This window comes from Pteropus vampyrus, unplaced genomic scaffold (genome assembly GCF_000151845.1).
Source record: "Pteropus vampyrus isolate Shadow unplaced genomic scaffold, Pvam_2.0 Scaffold3, whole genome shotgun sequence".
NCBI classification, from domain to species: domain Eukaryota; kingdom Metazoa; phylum Chordata; class Mammalia; order Chiroptera; family Pteropodidae; genus Pteropus; species Pteropus vampyrus.
Window position 1 is genome coordinate 21,939,357 of NW_011888784.1, and position 7,639 is coordinate 21,946,995.

Here is a 7,639-nt window from a genome sequence, read left to right on the forward strand (position 1 = left end):
ACCTGTTTCCAGGGGACAAAGATGGTGGCATGTAAAGACAGACAGAAAGAAACAGTAAAAATAAAAGAATTCAAAGAAAGAAATTCAGTATTTGGATTCTGATTTTTTCCTGAAGATTTCTTACCTGCTCTATTACTTATTAGATGAGTTACCTTGAGGAAGTTAATTCACTTCTCTAGCTCTCAGTTTCTTCATCTGTAAAGTGAGCATGCTAACAGTACCTACTGCACAGGTACTATTATTATTATTGTGGTATTAAGTGAGATAATGTATTGATAAAGAGAGAAGAAACACAGTAGAATGCCTGCCACCTAGCAAGTGCTCAACAAAGTACAGCTATTAACATTTTTAGTCAAGATACAAATGAGATAAACCTAATATTTCCCTTTGGATGATATTCAGCCTTGAGTATGCACCGCATTTTTAAAAAATTCCAGATGTACTTAAACAAATATATTTCTCTGATAGGAGCTTTGTGGAAGGTGCACAAGAAATAGTGACAGTGATTATCTCATGGGTTGCAGGGGAAGGGATGAGAAAGGGGATGGGAAGGAGAATTTTTACTCTACATTCTTTAGTATTGGTGGAATATTTTTATACCACGTGCATGTATTACCTATTTAAGAAAATAATTATTTAAAAAGGAGTAAGCTGTGGCCACATAGGAAAAGAATTAATATATGATGCTTACATAGGGTGAAAATGATAACCATAAAAATAACAACATATACTGAACACTTATGGGCTTGACATTGTTTTAAGCCTTTTTGTATAAACTCATTTGGTCAATCCCCACAGTACCATATGAGGTTAATATGATCACTGTCCTCAAGTAAAGATGATGTATTATTAATATCCCCAAGTTACAGATAAAGCACACCATCATTTAATAAATCACAGATAAAGCACACCAGCTAATTAGCAGCAGAACCATGACTGGAATCGAGGCAGTCTGACTCCCTATGTACAGATCTACGTACACATCATCTGAAAAGACTGGTTTAAATATCTGTATGGACTAAGGAGACGTGATGACCAAAAACAATGTGGGATTTTGGATTGGGTCGTGGAACAGAAAAGTAACAGTCATGGAAAAGTGAGGAAATCCAAATAAAGTCTATATTTGGTTATAGGTATTGTACCCATGTTAATTCCTTGGTTTGACAAATGCAGCATGGTTATGTGAGATATTCACATTAGGGGAAGCCAGGTAAAGAGCAACTCTCTCTACTATCTTTGCAACTTTTTTATAGATTTAAAATTATCTCAGAATAAATTTTTTGAAAAGTCTCTATAAGATCTCAGCTGCCAAGCATGAGTGCAATTTCAGAAAGATGCTTCTGTGAGGGGAATGCTCACTTATTTTCAAATTCTGGTCTGTTTTCACAGTTGATCAGCCCAACTCCATGGCCCAGTGACTGGCCACATCTGAACAACCTGTCGATATTGCTGATATTTTAGAGGAATCTACAGATCGAAATCATTTTGCAGGAGGAGAATAAAAATCCAATTCATCTTTAAAAATAATAAGTATCTCTGATGCCAGAATATACTGAAACTATTGATCTTCTTCGTATCCTCATTAAATGTCAGAATCAAAAGAGAGTAAACAGTAATTTTTTTCTTTGTTCTTCCAAGATGTTGCAAATTCTTTTTAGATGTGTCTACTCTTCTTCACCTGCCAACTGAATTATTGAATATACGAGGGTGAAGCTGAGCCAGAGCTACTGATCAGTGAAATTGGGTGCAACTGGGTGGAAGAGCTGCACTGCTGAGAACTCCAGCAAAAGGCGACATCACTCAAAGTGTGGAGGATCCTGCTGTGAAAACATTACATTGCTTGGATGCCTGGATGAATAAGGCTCAGGGGAAAGGTTACCTTAGGAGCCTCATGAAACTTCTTTATGATGCTCTCCAGTAAAATAAGACTAGAGTTTGGAAGAAGAGTGGCCTAACTATAGAACTGGACTTTGTCAAGATGTTGTTCTTTCAAAACCTACTTTCTAGATAATAAAATCTTGAAATACTTTTTATTTCCCTTTAGAGAACTGCCTAATTTCACAATCTTATATTTAACCAACATTACGAGCAGACACTCAAAGTAAAGCAAATGTCAAAATGTGCGGATAACCCTAAAGTGGCAAATTATTCTATAACATTCAGTTGGGATTGATGAAGCACTGAATGCACAGAATTTATCCTCAGTTTGCTATAAACTGGGGTGCAGTCTAGAGATTATAAGCCCCTAGGGAAAAAAAGCTGATCCACTTCTTATTTTGCTTTCAAATAAAGACAGTTAAAGGCAGCTGTTGTGGTTCAAAGTCTCAGGATATCTGTGAGGCCTTCTGTGGCCAAGTACAAGATTTTATACTTATGTGAAACTACAGGCCACCTTCTTGTAACCTGCTAGGTCAATTATAAAAAGGTCTTCGAGCATCTTCCCTCAAAGCAAACTCTGAGACGAAAAGAACTCACGTGCAAACGATTCATTTAGGAAGTGATTCCAATGGTAACCAATAAGGAATGAGAGAAGCAGCACAGGTAAGCAGAAGCCAAGAAGGATGGAATTTTAGGCTAAATTCCCCAGAAGGTAGCTTTGGCCTGATCCCGTGGGGAACTCAGAAGTGTAGGTGAGGCCCCAGAATGTGTCCTGACTCCAAGCAAGTTTGGTACCGATGGAGCACCAGTTAGTTGTTGGCTCAGGCTCACCTTGTGAGCATGTAAATCCCCGGGTATTTCTGATGTGCAGGCAAAGCATCTCTAGTACCAGAGAGCGGGCCTCCGAAGAGAATTACAGGTGTGGGCAACAGAAGCAAAAGCACACAGAAGCCAGGGGAGGGATGCCCAAGAATAAGAGGATACAAAGGGTTCTGGGCAGAGCTGGCAGAGCACAACCAGATCTGTTACCAATAAAGAATTTAGTATTCCTCTACCACATGTTACAAAAGCTTACTGAAAAACCTAATTCTGTATAGCAAGGCTCTCACTAAGCACCTGCATGGAGTGTGAATTCCCGAGTTTCTTACCAGAACATAATGACCATTGTGTCATTTTCATTGTTTTCCGTTGTTGCTACTTTCACGTTTAATTATAAATTACTCTTAACAGTACTGTATTGTATACGTGAAATTTGATAAGAGAGTAGATCTTAAAAGTTCTCACCACAGGAAAAAAAAAAGAAGTAACTATGTGAGTGATGGATGTGTTAATTAACCTTATTGCAGTAATTAGTTCATTATATATATATATATCAAATCATTACATTGTAAATTTTAAATAAATTATAAATTACTATTACTTTTGTATCATCATTATTGATTTAGTTTGTAGTGGGTTATTTGGTTAACCTTATGATATATAGTAAAGCATATTTGCCTAAACAGTACTTTGAGTCTATAATTTTCCAATATCTAGACTGTTATGAAGTATGCATGTACTGGGAAGAAGTGTTTGAATTATCACATGCCTCTTGCTAAAGCACATGTATCATCTCCCAAAATGTACTTGTTCAGTGGCACATCAATATTATCTTTTTCAAAAAATGGGACTGGGGCAAGGGAGAGATGGGAAGAGTGAGGGGAGAGGAGTCCAGGGTCTATTGCTCCTTGGATATTTGATATCCATTCCCAAAAGAGATGATCTTGAACCCCTGGGCATCCAGCTACCAATTACACCTTCATTCTCTGTATGCATGAGAGAAATCCATGCTTTTGAAAGGAAAGAACTGGATTTTGATAGAATACCACAGGACATTTATTCTCCAAAGAATTATAGATATTTCTGGTTTCCTCTCTAAACTTTTGCCTGCTAAAACTAAATGAAAAATATACTTCTGAAAAATTCCTAAATCAATAGAAAACATTACCTCTACTCTGCCAAAAACATTTGAAGCTATTGTTTTCTATACCAACAGTTTATAACATGCAATTGAAAGGAATTTTAGGCATTACATATTGTAACACCTCTTCATTTATCAGTGGGAAAACTGAGTCTCTGGATAGTTGTGACTTGTCTTGAATATAGTTTCGTGTATTTCCAAGTCAATGATTCCTACATAACTACAACCAAAATTATGCGAGTAATTGCACTTTGCCAAAGTCACAATTAATAATCAAAGAGAAACATACAACATTTAGCAAGTCAACAAGATATCTTGGTTGTATTTCCACAAAATAAGTTTATTACATGAGAGCTGAGGTTAAAGAACTCTATTAACAAGTCCTTAGCACTGTAATTCGACTAAATACTTACGAATAGGAAGTTTCCAGCATAATTTTCCTCTTGCATTCCCACCATTAGGCTAAGTTTATCAACTATACACACTGTCCTATTCGCTGCCAGCACTTCTTTTAAATTGGAACTATTTCTTCCCTTTACTTTCTCCTTGGGAATTTTTCAATAGACCAGGAAGTAAAACAGCACAACACAATAACCCAGAAATTCAAATTTAAAAATCATATGTTTAGGGTTTTTTTAAATGACTTTCCCTGAGGAAATATGTTAGGATTTGTAAGTTTCTGATGGCAATTTATGCGAGCAACTTTTGACCATCTACTACCTTTACTGAGTCTCTTGACTCTCAAGTCAACCTTGGAGTTCCAACTTGACTAATGATGGAGCCACAGCCTATTCTCCATGACCCACACACTTTGAAGAGTTGCTTTTTAATTTAAAGCCTATGCTCTGGATACCCTAGGTATGCCCATCTCCTTGCATTATATAGTCTTAGAAATGACCAGAGCCAACATGAGATACTGACATCTTGCAGTCAGACTTTTTTTTGTTTGAATCTCACATTTGCTGATGACTTCCCATGTAACTCCTCTCACCATTAGTTCTTTGTCTTTAAAATTGGAATAAAATTAGCTACTTTACAAGATATGGTGAGGATTCAAAATAATGTTTGGAAGTTGCCTTATAATGTCCAGTATGTAGGAGACATTTAATAAGTGGTGGTTAATAGCACTGATTTAAATGTTGGTGAGCTAGAGGAAGGGAGCGTGGTCAGGGGCTATCGGGTTGTCTCCCTCCATACATAGTTTGATTACCTTTGACTAGAAGCCACCATGGTGAGAATGCTGGTGGTTCCTAGCACACCCAAATATGACTTTGTCAACTTAGTTATTATATCTTAGTAGTCATGAACTGCCCACAGATGACTCTGCTCTGTGGTTCAAATAACACTCATTTCAATTCCACAAATGGGTTCTGTTTAAACCAAGTGAAACAAAGCCAAAGACTGCGGATCCTGCTATAAATAAACCTGGACCAGTCATGATCACGTTTCTATTTTCATCCTTAGCACATTACCCCTGGTGAACGTGCTCAGAAATCTTTCTTAGTGAATGATGGAGGAGCTCCATACCACACAGGAAGGAAGCAGGATGCTACGGAAGGGTCCTGCGCTTTTGCATCATCCCATCCTGACTCTAACACTTAATCCAGCATTACTAACATGTCTTCTGCCAGTCTGCCACACTGGCCTGTTATTTAACCAACTTATTTGGATATCAGTACCCGGTTACTTGTCTTCTCTTATCCTTCATGTCCTCATCTATAAAATGGAGATATTTGTCTGTCACATTTGTTGTAAGAGTCAAATGAGATTATATAGAGTAATCAGTGTTATTGTCCTTGTATTGATAAATAACTATTATTTTATTGTTTTTATTCACTGTTATAACTCCATTTCTCTCATATTTTGCAACATTCATTTTATGTAAATATTATTTACATACAATATTTACATAATATTATATATATGTGTATATATATATATATATATATATGCCAAAGTAATCTCTGTATTCATTTCACACTAAGTACTAAAGACAGGTATTTCTCAAAGTGTTTTTCCAGGCTCAAATGGCCCTGTAAAAATGACTGTACTTCAGCTATGTCAAGATTGGAAATGAATTGAGTATACTGAATTCTCATTTGTTAACTGATCAATGATAATACTTATATTAACGTTTATGGAGTACTTACTATATGCTATGCTTTACTTAAATTTATATTTATTTATTAAAATCTCACAACAATGCTATGTAGCAGGTACTACTATCATCTCCATCTTACTGATGAGACAACTAACTGAAGCAAACAAACATTGAGCAACTCGCCCAGGATCACATGGCTGAAATTTAAACCTTGTCCTCTACTACATCGTACTGCCTTTAAAAGATCACAGAAAAAAAAAAAAAAAGATTCATCTAAGCTGTGCCTACACGACTCTGAAAACCTGGTTAAAGAGTAATACGACACCACTGACTCCTCTTCACAATAGTCAGGGACTACTTACTGAGCACATCGCTCTGCCAGGTGCTGGTTGTTTACCATTATTTCTGATTAATTTTGCAATAAAACCTCATTCTGGTCACAGAGTCGACTAAGTGCTGTGAGGGGCTACAAAATAGAACACCTGTGTCAGTGCATCCTTCCATGAGTTCCCTCCACAGTTAGTTTCACAAAATGTTGCTTTTGCTAAAAGATGCTAAGACACCATCACATTTCCACCCCTGGCCCCTCCAATCCACCCAGTATCCCAGAGAGTATACGAGCTCTGAATCTGTCTATTCTCTCTGATTTGTTACAAGATTATTGGAACAGTGTTGGGATAAAACTTAATTAACAGAAAATTATATACAATACACAGTAATTCATTATAGGCAGTCTATAATTGGAACATTATGATGAAGCCAGGAGAATCATTCCTGCCTAACTAAAGATAACTCCTTTCATGTGAATAGAAAATTAGATCCACAGAATTCAGTCTCTCTCCCTCCCCTGAGCACTGAATTAAACACTAGCATCTTCTGCATCTTTGAAAAATCTCCATTCTTTGAACGACTTTAGTAGGCTCAGAATTACTTAAAGTAAGGGAATCTGCTCTGTTGGGTTGCATCCTCTCTGATGCTGCCACATGGTTTCCTGATGAGTCTTCCATTTATTCATTCAGTCAATAATTACGGGGAATCTGAGGACTTGTATGGTGCTGGTGGTCTCTGCCCTTGAGGAGTTTACCGTCTACTGTGATATATAGATTTTAAACAATATGAACAAATACAGAATGTGGTCATTGCTTTCAGTAATTCCAGGAGCCACAGAAAATCCTCTCAGTCTTGTTACTGTCACATCTCTTGACTTCAGAGAGTATTTTAAACTCCTCTACCTCCCCTGGAACTGCTACAAATCTCCCATTTTTCCTCAGACCCACTCTCTACCCTTTTCTACATGCAATGTGTCTCAGAATGTGTACAGAGTATACCGGAAGGCTCCCTTGACTTTGGCTTCCAATTGAGTTTAATCAAATGAGAGCACTGACCAGAGATCTTTTTGTTTGTTTGTTTGTTTGTTTGTTTGTTTGTTTATTATTTTTTATGGTGACATTGGTTAACAAAATCCAGTAAGTTTCAGTTGTACATTTTAACAGTAAAGCATACATATACTTACATTGTGTGTTTACCTCCCATAGTTAGATTTTTTTCTGTCACCACATATTTGACTCCTTTTATCCCATCTACCTCCCCCAAACCTCCCACCCCATCCTCCGGTAACCACTAGTCTATTATCCATGTGATTTTCTACTTTTTCTGTCTGGCTTATTTTGCTTAGATGATTATCTCAAGGTCCATCCATG